Here is a 17,747-nt window from a genome sequence, read left to right as displayed (position 1 = left end):
TGTCGCCAGTGCAGTACATCATTATCATATAACAGGTGTGGTAGTAATCATAGACACTGAATTCTGATTACATATTTTTTTTTTATGACACACTGTGACTACAGTTGGGTCGAACAGCCCCTGGTTCGGTTTGCCCCTGAACTCCGAACCCTATTGAAGTCTATGGGACCCAAACTTGAAAAATAAATAGTGTCCATTTTGAGGGCTTATATGCAAGTTATGGGCCATAAAGAGTATGGGGGCCTGGGTACTGCCCTGGGGGATATGTTTCAGTGAGTGCAAAAATATATTTTTTAAAAGGAGCAGTGATTTTAATGATGCTTAAAGTGAAACAATATAAATGAAAAATTCCTTTAAATATAATGCCTGGGGGGTCCTCTTAGTCTGCCTGTAACGTGGCACATCTGTACTGTGTATAGAACCTGCTGTAGCAAAACTGACATATACTGTACAAAGAAAAAAAATTACATTTACATTTATTTTCCCTGTAAGATTTCTTTATTTTGTAAACAATGGCTTGCCACTTTTATTGGGTACACAGCATAATAATATTAATAATTTTTGAATATAACCATAAACAATATTATTAAAATATACAGAGTATACCAATGAACCAGGTTACACACACACACACACACACACACACACACACACACACACATTATATATATATATATATATATATATATATATATATATATATATATATATATATATATATATATTGTCAAACCTAAGGCGAATAATCCAAGTACTGCCAGAGTTAAGCTGAGGTCAGTGAAGACTTATAGCATGTATCCCAACATGTTTTGGAAATTTTTGGTATATATTTTCCTTCATCAGTGGAGATTTACATTTGGGTGACTTAATCTTTATCTGAAATATAGGTATAGTTTCATAATGGTCACACTACAGTGCATGTACATAAACTAAACAATTAATTTTACATAATAAACTATATAGTACTTGGCTTTAAGGTACTTACATAAAAGGTTAATTAAATGGACACAAAAAGGAAACAAGTAACAATGTGATGAATTTAATGTTGGCTGAGAAAGTCCACAGGGAAACAGCTTACATCCACAAGAAGCGCTAATAGTGTCTAAAAGCCAAGAGAACAAAGTGAAGTTAATAAATGTTTTGAAGTTGATACACAGACACAAACGATGTGCTGTGATGATGGGACAAGGCACAGATTGCCATGAGTTGCCTGGATTACAAAGTACATTACCTTTCAATACACTGGTGGAAGTGCACACATCACATTGGCCGTGCTCGAACGATCCATGCTAGCTGTTAAAAATCTGGCGCCATTGCTGCATGGATTGCAGCTGGGGCCAGATACAGGGAGGTTCTCTGATTTGGGGGCGTGCTGTGTAGCCTCGCCTCTGGGGGGTGGGATGAGGTCACGCGCTGACGCGTCACTGGCCAAAGAAGATCCCCTTCCGTGTCAAAGACACAGCGTGGACAGGTAGGAGCTCCTCCCTGCACACAAGGCATGAGATGGAGATGGTGAGGAGTCCCTCGTCATCCATCAGCCATGCGCAGGTGGAGCCTACCCGCCGGGTGGTGTAGACCAGAGGTCTCCAAACTTTCTAAACAAAGGGCCGGATTACTGTCCCCCCCCAAATTCAATTACCAGGCCTTTCAGGTCTGGTAAAAACAAAAATACATGGGGTTCCATATCCATACCAGACCTTCAGGATTTTAAGGGGAACTCCAGCCCAAATTTAAAAAAAATGCTGTGGATTTCCCCCCAAAAATCCATACCAGACCCTTTATCCGAGCACGCAACCTGGCAGGCCGCAGGAAAAGAGGGGGGGATGAGAGAGCGCCCCCCCTCCTGAACCGTACCAGGCCACATGCCCTCAACATTGGGAGGATGCTTTTGGGGTCTGTGACCCTTCAAATACCATGTCACCATGTTGATGGGGACAAGGGCCTCATCCCCACAACCCTTGCCCGGTGGTTGTGGGGGTCTGCGGGCGGGGGGCTAATTTTTTTGATGCAGGGTTCCCCTTAATATCCATACCAGACCTGAAGGGCCTGGTAATTGAATTTGGAGGGACCCCCACACATTTTTTTTTTTTAGCATTGACTTTTCTCTGTATTGACAGAGCCGACAATTTATTATAGCCACGAGTGGTTTTAAATGACTTTTTTTCCTTCAGAAATGACACTTTGTACAGGGACAGTTCTAAGCACGGGAAACAAGCTCTACTTCACAGGCATACTATACACCCCCCTAGGTACGAAATTTAAAGGAATAATTCACTTTTATTGTTTCACTTTAAGCATTATTAAAATCACTGCTCCCGAAAAAAACTTCTGTTTTTTGCCTTGATACATGTCCCCTGGGGCAGGACGCGGGTCCCCAAACACTTTTTAGGACAATAACTTGCAAATTAGCCTTTAAAATGAGCAAACGTTTGAGTCCCATAGACTTTAACAGAGTTCTAAAGTTCACATGAACTTTTGGTCTGTTCGCAGGTTCTGGTGTGAACCGAACAGGGGGGTGTTGGGCTCATCCCTATTAGGGAGTGATCTTGTCACCCTTACCCTTAATGAAGGTGGTCAGACAGTATAGCTGGTATCTGTGTTTTTCACCTATAGCAGCCATGTTTCCCATAAAGCAAGCAGGCCTACTGGTACTGAGTTGCCCCCAGGACTTATACACAATGCTGTAGTGCCTGGCTACCGTGCCAGGTCATGCGTGAACTGAGCAAAGCAAACAAGTGCTTGCAGTTGACAGACAGGCAAGAGTGTTTCGACGACAGTCCAGGTACAAGGCAGGCAAGTTCAGACTAGCCGGGGTCAATCCATAGCCTTTTGGCAGGCAGATTTAAAAAAAATTGTCGATATCTGATTAGAGGTCGTCAATGAGGTAATCTAATCTAGCAGAGCAGGACAGACAAACAGGGAGTCTGGAACAGGTATTACACACCCTATCACAAGCATGAGACTGCAGGTTTGGCTGGCTTAAAGTGGATGTAAATCCACTACCATCATTTACAAGATATTAACATATTTAACCACTTAAGGACCGCCTAATGTAGGGTGCAATCATGTAAGGGTACGTCCCCTTTAAGTGCCCGCGACCCAGTCCGAAGCTCTGTGGCCGTGGGACCCGCGAACCCGATCGCCGCCGGTGTCCCATGATCGGTCACAGGAGCTGAAGAACGGGGAGAGGTGTGTGTAAACACACCTTTCCCGTTCTTCACAGTGGCAGTGTCACTGATCGTCTGATATAGGGAAAGACGATCATGGACGTCACAACTCCAGCCCCGCCCCCTACAGTTAGAAACACATGTGAGGTCACACTTAACCCCTACAGCGCCCCCTAGTGGTTAACTCCTAAACTGCAATTGTCATTTTCACAGTAATCAATGCATTTTTATATGGGGTGGGTGATTGAATTTTTTGACAGTCGATCGACCATCATCTAGGCAACAGATGCTTTGCAATCGCTGCTAGGGGTACCATTCCATCAGGAACGTATGGGCCCATCTAGTCTAGTTTGTAGGGATGAGCCGAACACCCCCCAGTTTGATCGCATCAGAACATGCGAACAGGCAATAAATTTGTCCGAACATCCAAAACCGTTAAAGTCTATGGGACTCGAACATGAAAAATCGAAAGTGCCAATTTTAAAGGCTTATGCCCCGTACACACCATCACTTTATGTGATGAAAAAAAAACGACATTTTCTGTGAAGTAAAAAATGACGTTTTTGAAACTTCAATTTTCAAAGACGAAGTTGCCTACACACCATCGTTTTTCTCACAATGTTCTAGCAAAGCGAGGTTACGTTCTCACCACTTTTTCCATTGAAGCTTGCTTCATAAGTAGCTTCTGGGCATGCGCGGGTGAAAAAACGTCGTTTTAAACAAAGTTTTTTACTACACACGGTCAATTTCTGTGAAGTAAAAGTTGACATTTTGAAAAACGACACATAAAATTGAAGCATGCTTCAATTTTTTTTGGTCGTTTTTTAGAAGACATAAAACAACGTTTTCCCCCACACACGGTCAATTAAAGTGACGTTTTTAAAAACGTCATTTTTTTTCATCACATAAAGTGATGATGTGTACGGGGCATTATATGCAAGTTATTGTCATAAAAAAGTGTTTGGGGACCCGGGTCCTGCCCCAGGGGACATGTATCAATGCAAAAAAAGTTTTAAAAATGGCAGTTTTTTCAGGAGCAGTGATTTTAATAATGCTTAAAGTGAAATAAAAGATAAATATTCCTTTAAATTTCGTACCTAGGGTGTGTGTATAGTATGCCTGCAAAGTAGCACCTGTTTCCCATGCTTAGAACTGTCCCTGCACGAAGTGTAATTTCTGAAGGAAAAAAGGTAATTTAAAAGTACTCGCGGCTATAATGAATTGTCATTGAAAGTCATTGATAAAAGAAAATGTCTGGGGGTCCCCCCAAAATCAATTACCAGGCCCTTCAGGTCTGGTATGGATATTAAGGGTAACCCTGCGCCAATTTTTTTAAAAAAATTACGTGGGGTTTCCCTCAAATATCCATACCAGACCCTTCAGGTCTGGTATGGATTTTAAGGGGAACTCCACCCCAAATAAAAAAAAATGGCGTGGAGTTCCCCCCAAAAATCCATACCAGACCCTTTATCCGAGCACGCAACCTGGCAGGCCGCAGGAAAAGAGGGGGGGACGAGAGAGCGCCCCCCCTGAACCCTACCAGGCCAAATGCCCTCAACATTGGGAGGATGCTTTTGGGGTCTGTGACCCTTCAAATACCATGTCACCATGTTGATGGGGACAAGGGCCTCATCCCCACAACCCTTGCCCGGTGGTTGTGGGGGTCTGCGGGCAGGGGGCTAATTTTTTTGATGCAGGGTTCCCCTTAATATCCATACCAGACCTGAAGGGCCTGGTAATTGAATTTGGAGGGACCCCCACACATTTTTTTTTTTTTAGCATTGACTTTTCTCTGTATTGACAGAGCTGACAATTTATTATAGCCACGAGTGGTTTTAAATGACTTTTTTTCCTTCAGAAATGACACTTTGTACAGGGACAGTTCTAAGCACGGGAAACAAGCTCTACTTCACAGGCATACTATACACCCCCCTAGGTACGAAATTTAAAGGAATAATTCACTTTTATTGTTTCACTTTAAGCATTATTAAAATCACTGCTCCCGAAAAAAACTTCTGTTTTTTGCCTTGATACATGTCCCCTGGGGCAGGACGCGGGTCCCCAAACACTTTTTAGGACAATAACTTGCAAATTAGCCTTTAAAATGAGCAAACGTTTGAGTCCCATAGACTTTAACAGAGTTCTAAAGTTCACATGAACTTTTGGTCTGTTCGCAGGTTCTGGTGCGAACCGAACAGGGGGGTGTTGGGCTCATCCCTATTAGGGAGTGATCTTGTCACCCTTACCCTTAATGAAGGTGGTCAGACACTATAGCTGGTATCTGTGTTTTTCACCTATAGCAGCCATGTTTCCCATAAAGCAAGCAGGCCTACTGGTACTGAGTTGCCCCCAGGACTTATACACAATGCTGTAGTGCCTGGCTACCGTGCCAGGTCATGCGTGAACTGAGCAAAGCAAACAAGTGCTTGCAGTTGACAGACAGGCAAGAGTGTTTCGACGACAGTCCAGGTACAAGGCAGGCAAGTTCAGACTAGCCGGGGTCAATCCATAGCCTTTTGGCAGGCAGATTTAAAAAAAATTGTCGATATCTGATTAGAGGTCGTCAATGAGGTAATCTAATCTAGCAGAGCAGGACAGACAAACAGGGAGTCTGGAACAGGTATTACACACCCTATCACAAGCATGAGACTGCAGGTTTGGCTGGCTTAAAGTGGATGTAAATCCACTACCATCATTTACAAGATATTAACATATTTAACCACTTAAGGACCGCCTAATGTAGGGTGCAATCATGTAAGGGTACGTCCCCTTTAAGTGCCCGCGACCCAGTCCGAAGCTCTGTGGCCGTGGGACCCGCGAACCCGATCGCCGCTGGTGTCCCATGATCGGTCACAGGAGCTGAAGAACGGGGAGAGGTGTGTGTAAACACACCTTTCCCGTTCTTCACAGTGGCAGTGTCACTGATCGTCTGATATAGGGAAAGACGATCATGGACGTCACAACTCCAGCCCCGCCCCCTACAGTTAGAAACACATGTGAGGTCACACTTAACCCCTACAGCGCCCCCTAGTGGTTAACTCCTAAACTGCAATTGTCATTTTCACAGTAATCAATGCATTTTTATAGCATTTTTATATGGGGTGGGTGATTGAATTTTTTGACAGTCGATCGACCATCATCTAGGCAACAGATGCTTTGCAATCGCTGCTAGGGGTACCATTCCATCAGGAACGTATGGGCCCATCTAGTCTAGTTTGTAGGGATGAGCCGAACACCCCCCAGTTTGATCGCATCAGAACATGCGAACAGGCAATAAATTTGTCCGAACATCCAAAACCGTTAAAGTCTATGGGACTCGAACATGAAAAATCGAAAGTGCCAATTTTAAAGGCTTATGCCCCTGTGAAGTAAAAAATGACGTTTTTGAAACTTCAATTTTCAAAGACGAAGTTGCCTACACACCATCGTTTTTCTCACAATGTTCTAGCAAAGCGAGGTTACGTTCTCACCACTTTTTCCATTGAAGCTTGCTTCATAAGTAGCTTCTGGGCATGCGCGGGTGAAAAAACGTCGTTTTAAACAAAGTTTTTTACTACACACGGTCAATTTCTGTGAAGTAAAAGTTGACATTTTGAAAAACGACACATAAAATTGAAGCATGCTTCAATTTTTTTTGGTCGTTTTTTAGAAGACATAAAACAACGTTTTCCCCCACACACGGTCAATTAAAGTGACGTTTTTAAAAACGTCATTTTTTTTCATCACATAAAGTGATGATGTGTACGGGGCATTATATGCAAGTTATTGTCATAAAAAAGTGTTTGGGGACCCGGGTCCTGCCCCAGGGGACATGTATCAATGCAAAAAAAGTTTTAAAAATGGCAGTTTTTTCAGGAGCAGTGATTTTAATAATGCTTAAAGTGAAATAAAAGATAAATATTCCTTTAAATTTCGTACCTAGGGTGTGTGTATAGTATGCCTGCAAAGTAGCACCTGTTTCCCATGCTTAGAACTGTCCCTGCACGAAGTGTAATTTCTGAAGGAAAAAAGGTAATTTAAAAGTACTCGCGGCTATAATGAATTGTCATTGAAAGTCATTGATAAAAGAAAATGTCTGGGGGTCCCCCCAAAATCAATTACCAGGCCCTTCAGGTCTGGTATGGATATTAAGGGTAACCCTGCGCCAATTTTTTTAAAAAAATTACGTGGGGTTTCCCTCAAATATCCATACCAGACCCTTCAGGTCTGGTATGGATTTTAAGGGGAACTCCACCCCAAATAAAAAAAAATGGCGTGGAGTTCCCCCCAAAAATCCATACCAGACCCTTTATCCGAGCACGCAACCTGGCAGGCCGCAGGAAAAGAGGGGGGGACGAGAGAGCGCCCCCCCTGAACCCTACCAGGCCAAATGCCCTCAACATTGGGAGGATGCTTTTGGGGTCTGTGACCCTTCAAATACCATGTCACCATGTTGATGGGGACAAGGGCCTCATCCCCACAACCCTTGCCCGGTGGTTGTGGGGGTCTGCGGGCAGGGGGCTAATTTTTTTGATGCAGGGTTCCCCTTAATATCCATACCAGACCTGAAGGGCCTGGTAATTGAATTTGGAGGGACCCCCACACATTTTTTTTTTTTTAGCATTGACTTTTCTCTGTATTGACAGAGCTGACAATTTATTATAGCCACGAGTGGTTTTAAATGACTTTTTTTCCTTCAGAAATGACACTTTGTACAGGGACAGTTCTAAGCACGGGAAACAAGCTCTACTTCACAGGCATACTATACACCCCCCTAGGTACGAAATTTAAAGGAATAATTCACTTTTATTGTTTCACTTTAAGCATTATTAAAATCACTGCTCCCGAAAAAAACTTCTGTTTTTTGCCTTGATACATGTCCCCTGGGGCAGGACGCGGGTCCCCAAACACTTTTTAGGACAATAACTTGCAAATTAGCCTTTAAAATGAGCAAACGTTTGAGTCCCATAGACTTTAACAGAGTTCTAAAGTTCACATGAACTTTTGGTCTGTTCGCAGGTTCTGGTGCGAACCGAACAGGGGGGTGTTGGGCTCATCCCTATTAGGGAGTGATCTTGTCACCCTTACCCTTAATGAAGGTGGTCAGACACTATAGCTGGTATCTGTGTTTTTCACCTATAGCAGCCATGTTTCCCATAAAGCAAGCAGGCCTACTGGTACTGAGTTGCCCCCAGGACTTATACACAATGCTGTAGTGCCTGGCTACCGTGCCAGGTCATGCGTGAACTGAGCAAAGCAAACAAGTGCTTGCAGTTGGCAGACAGGCAAGAGTGTTTCGACGACAGTCCAGGTACAAGGCAGGCAAGTTCAGACTAGCCGGGGTCAATCCATAGCCTTTTGGCAGGCAGATTTAAAAAAAATTGTCGATATCTGATTAGAGGTCGTCAATGAGGTAATCTAATCTAGCAGAGCAGGACAGACAAACAGGGAGTCTGGAACAGGTATTACACACCCTATCACAAGCATGAGACTGCAGGTTTGGCTGGCTTAAAGTGGATGTAAATCCACTACCATCATTTACAAGATATTAACATATTTAACCACTTAAGGACCGCCTAATGTAGGGTGCAATCATGTAAGGGTACGTCCCCTTTAAGTGCCCGCGACCCAGTCCGAAGCTCTGTGGCCGTGGGACCCGCGAACCCGATCGCCGCTGGTGTCCCATGATCGGTCACAGGAGCTGAAGAACGGGGAGAGGTGTGTGTAAACACACCTTTCCCGTTCTTCACAGTGGCAGTGTCACTGATCGTCTGATATAGGGAAAGACGATCATGGACGTCACAACTCCAGCCCCGCCCCCTACAGTTAGAAACACATGTGAGGTCACACTTAACCCCTACAGCGCCCCCTAGTGGTTAACTCCTAAACTGCAATTGTCATTTTCACAGTAATCAATGCATTTTTATAGCATTTTTATATGGGGTGGGTGATTGAATTTTTTGACAGTCGATCGACCATCATCTAGGCAACAGATGCTTTGCAATCGCTGCTAGGGGTACCATTCCATCAGGAACGTATGGGCCCATCTAGTCTAGTTTGTAGGGATGAGCCGAACACCCCCCAGTTTGATCGCATCAGAACATGCGAACAGGCAATAAATTTGTCCGAACATCCAAAACCGTTAAAGTCTATGGGACTCGAACATGAAAAATCGAAAGTGCCAATTTTAAAGGCTTATGCCCCGTACACACCATCACTTTATGTGATGAAAAAAAACGACATTTTCTGTGAAGTAAAAAATGACGTTTTTGAAACTTCAATTTTCAAAGACGAAGTTGCCTACACACCATCATTTTTCTCACAATGTTCTAGCAAAGCGAGGTTACGTTCTCACCACTTTTTCCATTGAAGCTTGCTTCATAAGTAGCTTCTGGGCATGCGCGGGTGAAAAAACGTCGTTTTAAACAAAGTTTTTTACTACACACGGTCAATTTCTGTGAAGTAAAAGTTGACATTTTGAAAAACGACACATAAAATTGAAGCATGCTTCAATTTTTTTTGGTCGTTTTTTAGAAGACATAAAACAACGTTTTCCCCCACACACGGTCAATTAAAGTGACGTTTTTAAAAACGTCATTTTTTTTCATCACATAAAGTGATGGTGTGTACGGGGCATTATATGCAAGTTATTGTCATAAAAAAGTGTTTGGGGACCCGGGTCCTGCCCCAGGGGACATGTATCAATGCAAAAAAAGTTTTAAAAATGGCAGTTTTTTCAGGAGCAGTGATTTTAATAATGCTTAAAGTGAAATAAAAGATAAATATTCCTTTAAATTTCGTACCTAGGGTGTGTGTATAGTATGCCTGCAAAGTAGCACCTGTTTCCCATGCTTAGAACTGTCCCTGCACGAAGTGTAATTTCTGAAGGAAAAAAGGTAATTTAAAAGTACTCGCGGCTATAATGAATTGTCATTGAAAGTCATTGATAAAAGAAAATGTCTGGGGGTCCCCCCTAAATCAATTACCAGGCCCTTCAGGTCTGGTATGGATATTAAGGGTAACCCTGCGCCATTTTTTTTTAAAAAATTACGTGGGGTTTCCCTCAAATATCCATACCAGACCCTTTATCCGAGCACGCAACTTGGCAGGCCGCAGGAAAAGAGGGGGGGACGAGAGAGCGCCCCCCCCTGAACCCTACTAGGCCAAATGCCCTCAACATGGGGAGGATGCTTTGGGGGTCTGTGACCCCTCAAAGCACCATGTCCCCATGTTGATGGGGACAAGGGCCTCATCCCCACAACCCTTGCCCGGTGGTTGTGGGGGTCTGCGGGGGGCTTATCGGAATCTGGAAGACCCCTTTAACAAAAGGGACCCCCAGATACCGCCCCCCCCTATGTGAATTAGTAAGGGGTACATTGTACTCCTACCATTTCACATAGAACGTTTAAAAAAATTGTAAAAAAACACACAGATACCGTTGGGATAAGTCCTTTATTAAGAATAAAAAAAGATTTCAGCGGTGGTAATCGACTCTCGAGCTCCACTCCAACGCTGTCGGTATCCTGCGATGGATTATCTCCTCTCCAGGCTCCAGCGATGAGATGTCCAGCACAGCGCATCCTGTCTCCACCGGAGACACCCCAGGAATAACGTTGCGGCAGCCTGACAGGTAGCTGAGGATGGGACCCTGTCCCGCTCTGACACAAGGGGAAACCCAGGCTTACCCAGGCTTACCCAGTGACGTGACGGGTGATCCCACCCCCCTCTGTTGCAACAGGAAACCTGCGTTACATCAGAGGGGGCGGGGTCACCCGTCACGTCACTGGGAAAGCCTGGGTTTCCCCTTGCGTCAGAGGGGGGCGAGGTCACGTGACGGGTGGCCCCGTCCTCAGCTACCTGTCAGGCTGCTTAGACGTTATTCCCAGGGTGTCTCCGGTGGAGACAGGATGCGCTGCGCTGGACATCTCATCGCTGGAGCCTGGAGAGGAGATCATCCCTCACAGGATACTGACAGCGTTGGAGTGGAGATCAAAAGTGGATTACCACCGCTGGAATCTTTTTTTTATTTGTATTTTTTTATTTTTAATAAAGGACGTATACCCAACGGTGTCTGTGTTTTTTTAGATTTTTTTTACACTTTCTTTGTGAAATGGTAGGGGTACCCCTTACCAATTCTCATAGGGGGGCAGGATCTGGGGGTCCCCTTTGTTAAAGGGCTAGCAAGTGAAAAATAAATACTGCGCTCGTTCTGAGAAAGGTGAAGCAAGCAACTAACAGTGTTTTACTACACAAGAAACAAGAATGGGAAAAAAACAAGCTGCCCTAAATAAATGAAAGGATAATTTGTCAAGAGCTGACAAACATGTGACCATGTGTCGCATAAAAAAATATATGATGAAGTTATATTTTATGCATAGACATTAGTGTGAACCAAAAACCTTAAATGAGCACAAACATGGCATTACATAAATTAACCCAATGTGGTTATCTCTGTGAATATTTAGATAAAGTTTGTGAATTTGTGTCAAGTGAATCACACACAGTCCAATCAACAACTATAACCAATGTCCAAGATGTTGGTTAACCAAAAAATTAGGATCCCCAGCTCCAAGTGATGAACCGATACGTTGGTAACCCAGAAAGTGATGATAGAGTAAACACCGCCACCTTGAGAAATACTGACTCTTACCAGCTGATGTTGACCTCTTATTATAGGAGATCAAATAAAGCGTGTATGCTGATAGAGTTAAAACCGCCTGTAGCACCAAAGGATTGCAGCCTCGATGGATGGATGTAACGAGATGTGCCAAAAAAGAAAAGGAACGCTCATAGCATAAAATCCGCGGTATATTTAATAAAAAAGATTAAAAGATGCACTTACAACATAGCAGAATGTAAATCGCATATTACAGAATCGAGCCGGCTCCACAATTCGCCTGCCCGTGTCTTCCGGGTTCAGCTGAGCGCGGTGACGTCAGAACGTCGCTTACCCAACGTTTCGTCTCAAAGATGGACGTGGTCACGGGATACGGGCGGCTTTCTGACCACCGCTATAAATACATAACATTAGCCTCAATGTGAATCCCCAGGATACCACAATGGCGCCATTTTTGAAACTGGAAAACCGCAGGGAAACAACCTGAGAGCCAATGGACTGACGGAAATGGGGAAAAAACATTGATAATCAATGCCGTCGGTTGTCACAGATACCCGCAAACATGCAACTCCCGGCGCAAAATTTAAGTAGTGACAAAAAAAAACATTTTAAATGTGTATGAGACAAATGGATTTACAAATCGTCAAAAATTATGTTGTTAAAATATTAAATACATACACCCAAACATCTTGCAATTCATTGCAGGACAGATAGGTGAATAAAGCACAGAACCTCCCCAAATGAATCTCAGAGATTACATGGCTGAAGAATTAAAAACAAAAATCAAAAAATTCCGGATAATATTGCAACCAAGAGGCATATTAACTTAAAAACTGAAATTAAATAAAATGAGAATTGATGAAAGTAAATAGAGTAAATAGGGGCAAAATGACATGTATCCGGCCACCTGGGATTCACATCAAGTACACATACATCATATGAATATATATAGCCACATCATCCTTATTGTGGGAAATAAGCAAGATTGTTGATACAAATATGAAAATACCCTCTAAACACCTATCTAAAAATTATATTAATGTTGGTAATCTGAGCAATACCACATAGGATGAAATTAGTGTAGAGCTAACAAGGCACCTAATAGTCAATCTATGAATTGTCAATAAAACAATTGACATCGACATTAATATTGAGGCCGAAAGGGGTGTAACATTTGACTTTATGTATCCATGCCATCTCAAGCCTCGATATGCTTCTAACCAAATCACTACCCCTCCATTGGGGATTGTATTTGTCAATCCCCAAAAAGATAGTGTTAGTTGGATCTCTTTTATGGGTCAACAAATAATGTCTGGACACAGAATGTTTGGTGTATCCATTCCTTATATTGTTGATATGCTCATTGAGGCGTACTTGCAGGGGATGCTTGGTCCTACCCACATATTGGAGGCCACATGGGCACTCCAGAAAATAAACCACACCCACTGTCGAGCAAGTAGTAAAGGGCTCGAAACACAAAATTCACAAACTTTATCTAAATATTCACAGAGATAACCACATTGGGTTTATTTATGTAATGCCATGTTTGTGCTCAGTTAAGGTTTTTGGTTCACACTAATATCTATGCATAAAATATAACTTCATCATATATTTTTTTATGCGACACATGGTCACATGTTTGTCAGCTCTTGACAAATTATCCTTTTATTTATTTAGCGCAGCTTGTTTTTTTCCCTTTGTTAAAGGGGTCTTCCAGATTCCGATAAGCCCCCGCCCGCAGACCCCCACAACCACCAGGCAAGGGTTGTGGTGATGAGGCCCTTGGCCCCATCAACATGGGGACATGGTGCTTTGAGGAGTCACAGACCCCCAAAGCATCCTCCCCATGTTAAAGGCATGTGGCCTGGTACGGTTCAGGAGAGGGGGCGCTCTCTCGTCCCCCCTCTTTTCCTGCGGCCTGCCAGGTTTGCGTGCTCGGATAAAGGGTCTGGTATGGATTTTTGGAGGGAACTCCACGCCATTTTTTTTTATTTGACTCAGGGTTCCCCTTAATATTCATACCAGACCTGAAGGGCCTGGTAATTGAATTTGGGGGGACCCCACGCATTTTTTTTTTTTTATCAATGAATTTCAATGACTTTTCTCTGTATTGCCAGGAGTCGACAATTCATTACAGCCGCGAGTACTTTTAAATGACTTTTTTCCTTCAGAAATTACACTTTGTGCAGGGACAGTTCTGAGCACGGGACACATGAGCTACTTTACAGGCATACTATACACACCCTCCCTAGGTACGAAATTTAAAGGAATATTTCACTTTTATTGTTTCACTTTAAACATTATTAAAATCACTGTTCCCGAAAAAACTTCCATTTTTAAAACTTTTTTTGCATTGATACATTTCCCCTGGGGCAGGACCCGGGTCCCCAAACACTTTTTATGACAATAACTTGCATATAAGTCTTTAAAATTAGCACTTTAGATTTCTCCCATAGACTTTTACAGGGTGTTCCGCGGCTTTTCAAATTTGCCGCAAACACCCCAAATTGATCGCTGTTCGGCGAACAGGCAATGTTCGAGTCGAACATGAGTTCGACTCGCACTTGAAGCTCATCCCTACTAGTGTGCACACAAGAACTAATTCCTATGTCTGGGCTAGTTGATGCCGAAGCTTTAACTCTGCCTGCACTAGTTGTAATTTGGGTTAATTTTGCTACAGTTAAACGTATTTCCAGCTTATAGGTTAGTGCTCATTTATCTAGTATAGCATCTGTAAATCTGTTTATCTGTCTGTTGAATGATTTATTCTTTGTTTAACCGCATTGTTTCAATACAACTATTTAATCTACTGCCAGTTGCTTAGCCTATTTTCTGTATAGTAATTTAGAGCATATTAAAAGCTTAAAGCAATTTTAAAATAAATTAAAATAACATGCATCTCTATACTTACCTGCTCTGTACAAAGGATTTGCACAAAGTGGCCCCCGAACCTCCTCTTCTCGGATCCCCCGCCGCCACTTCTGGCTCCTCCTTTCTGTTCAGTGTCTCCACAGGAAGCCGCTTGTGCTCGCTCATGTGTGCTCATTCCATGAGCCCCGCTACTGTGTACATTGACACAGACAGTGGGACCCAGCAACCCCCCCGCTCCCTCGTCACTGTCTTTGATTGAGAGCACCAGGAGCCAATGGCTCCTGATGGCTCCTGATGCCTCAGCAAAGCGATATATGGAAGTGTTGGGAGAGAAGAGCTGCAGATGTGCACAGCGCTCGCTCGAATGAGGGCTCATGTAAGTGTAAGGGGGCGAGGGGCCAAATTCGATGCCTAAACCTTTTTTACCTAAATGCATTCCTTGCATTAAGGTAAAAAATGTTAGGCTTTACAACCACTTTATGTTTCTCAGGTGTAAGAGGCATTCAGTCTGTAACCAGGTGTTTCAATGGCGACTAAGCAGTTTAAAGAGTCATGGCAGGAAAGAGGACACAGCCTACCAGGAGGGGTAGCGCTACAGTAACTGCATCAAAGGTGCAGTCACACTTTAACGACATTCAAAATGATAAGTTACAAGATTTTGGACTAAGGAAAAGCTGAGTCTAGTAGGACTCCCTGTATTTTGCAGGCTTTAAACCAGTGATGTATTTTATACAGGAGATTTAGTAAATATGTTTGAAATAAGTCACACCCAGGGCAGGACTTAGGGTGGTGGGGGCCCCTGGGCTTGAGTGTTGTAGGGGCCCCCTGGAGCCGAGAATTGGGGGCGGATCGAAGTTGTTGAGCAGCCACAGTCCTCCACACACCACTCCGGTTCCTCCTGCTTCCGTGCTGCCTCCTCTAGCAGTGCGGGAAAATTAACCCTTTTGCGGGACTGCGGGAAGAAGCTGTCTGTGCGGGAAAGTCCCACAGAATCCGTGCGTGTTGGGAGGTATGTGCAGGGCCGCCATTAGGAATTTTGGGGCCCCTTGCACAGCTTAAGGCATGGGCCCCCTGAAGCAGAGAACCTAGGGGGGGGTGGGGGTGCTGCCGCCTGAAATTGAGAAGCGTGGGGGCTGCCGCAAATTGAGAAGCGGGGGGGCCTTTACAAAAAAAAGAAGAAATAAAGAAGAAATAAAGAAGAAAACAAATATATATATAAATATATGTAGCCATCCGGGGGCCCTGGGGACCTCTGGGCCTTTTAATAAAAAGAAAAAATAAACCTCTGGGCCCTTTAATAATAAAAAAAAAAACATTTATAAAAATTACATAAAAAAACGGAGGTTTCCAAACCAGGGGGCCCTGGGGACCTCTGGGCCCCTGGGAACCTCTGGGCCTTTTAATAAAAAATAAAAAAATAAACATTTATAAAAAAAATAAAAAAGGGGGGGTTGCCACATGGGGCCCCGGGGGCCTCTGAGCCCTTTAATAAAAAAAAAATATATATATATATAAAAAAAATGTAATTTTTTTTATAAAAAAATAAAAAAGGTGGGTTGCCATCCGGGGGCCCTGGAGACCCCTGGGCCCTTTAATAATAATATATATATATATATATATATATATATATATATATATATATATATATATATAGATATATATATATATATATTATATATATAAAAATAAAAAATATAAAAAAAAAAACATTTTTTTACAAAAAATAAATAAAAAAAAGGGGGGTTGCCATCCGGGGCCCTGGAGACCCCTGGGCCCTTTAATAATAATAATAAAATATATATATATATATATATATATATATATATATATATATATATATATATATTATATATATAAAAATAAAAAATATATAAAAAAAATTTTTTTTTACAAAAAATAAATAAAAAAAAGGGGGGTTGCCGTCCGGGGCCCTGGGGCCCTGCGGGCCCCTGGGGACCTCCGGACCCCTAAAAAAAAAAAAAAAAACATTTTTTTTTTTTTTTTTTTTTTAAAGGGGGCCCCCTATTGGGTGGGGCCCCTGGGCTTGAGCCCAGTCAAGGCCAATGGTAAGTCCGGCCCTGGTCACACCACTTTGAATATCAGTAATGCAGCATCATATAACCTCAAATATTAGTACACCGTACTTTGACATTCTCAGTGCAATAACACTGGATACAATTTAGATACAATGCAATAGCTAGGTCATGTACGTGCACTTTGGTTAATATTGTAACCTAATTTGCACAAGCTATTTAACTACAGTAAACATACCAAACTGCTGGAACTGATGTCATGTCTGGGGTTCAACACTCCTTTGCCGCATAATACACACATAGTGATGTGCCTGCCTTAATACTAACAAAACAGATTACAGCGCACACATGCAAAAATGACATTTATTATGCAAGGCTAGTTAAAAACACCTGAACATGTTCAAAAATATGGGGGGGGGGGGTTGGTTACCCTATATGGTCATATAGTTGTAGCGCTACCCGCTCAGGAGCCGCTGGTTGTTTTGGGATTGGCGTATTAAGTTACCTCTTACCGGTGTCTAGGGGTGAAGTTGATGAGTAGATTAGTGAGCGAATGTCCAGTCAGTAAATAAAGGTTTTCTGAATGCTTTATTCTCGGCCCAACATGACCAACATCAACATGAGGTAGAGAGAAAGGTTGATGAAGCGATAGAGAACTTTGCAGTATCAGGCCTGGATATGAAGCGAGCAATCCTGCTCTCAGTAGTAATAAACACAGTTCGTCGCCACTCTAGCCAGAGTGGGTGAAGTGCCCCCGGACAAACTCCTGCCACGAGTTTGGCAGCCAAAGCGCTACTTTAAGGTTGCTGGGAGGAACAGGTCTCTGCCACAGACCTGGCTCTAGGGACCTCTGCCACAGGCCTAGTACTTGGATGAGCTGAATGGATTGAGCGAATCCTCCCAGTAAATTAAGTTAGGGTCACCAGGTGACAGTTGAAGTGCACCTGTCAATGTCCCGGTCACCAGATCCCCGATGGTTCGTTCAAGCCCTATTGGACAACCTGCCTCCGGGTTCTCCTCAAGCCAACCCCCCACCGAACGGCATACAGCCTGGGATCTCTTCAATAGAGTCGGGGACCC

Source organism: Rana temporaria, chromosome 4 (genome assembly GCF_905171775.1).
Source record: "Rana temporaria chromosome 4, aRanTem1.1, whole genome shotgun sequence".
NCBI lineage: Eukaryota > Metazoa > Chordata > Amphibia > Anura > Ranidae > Rana > Rana temporaria.
Note: the sequence above shows the minus strand (reverse complement) of the source record.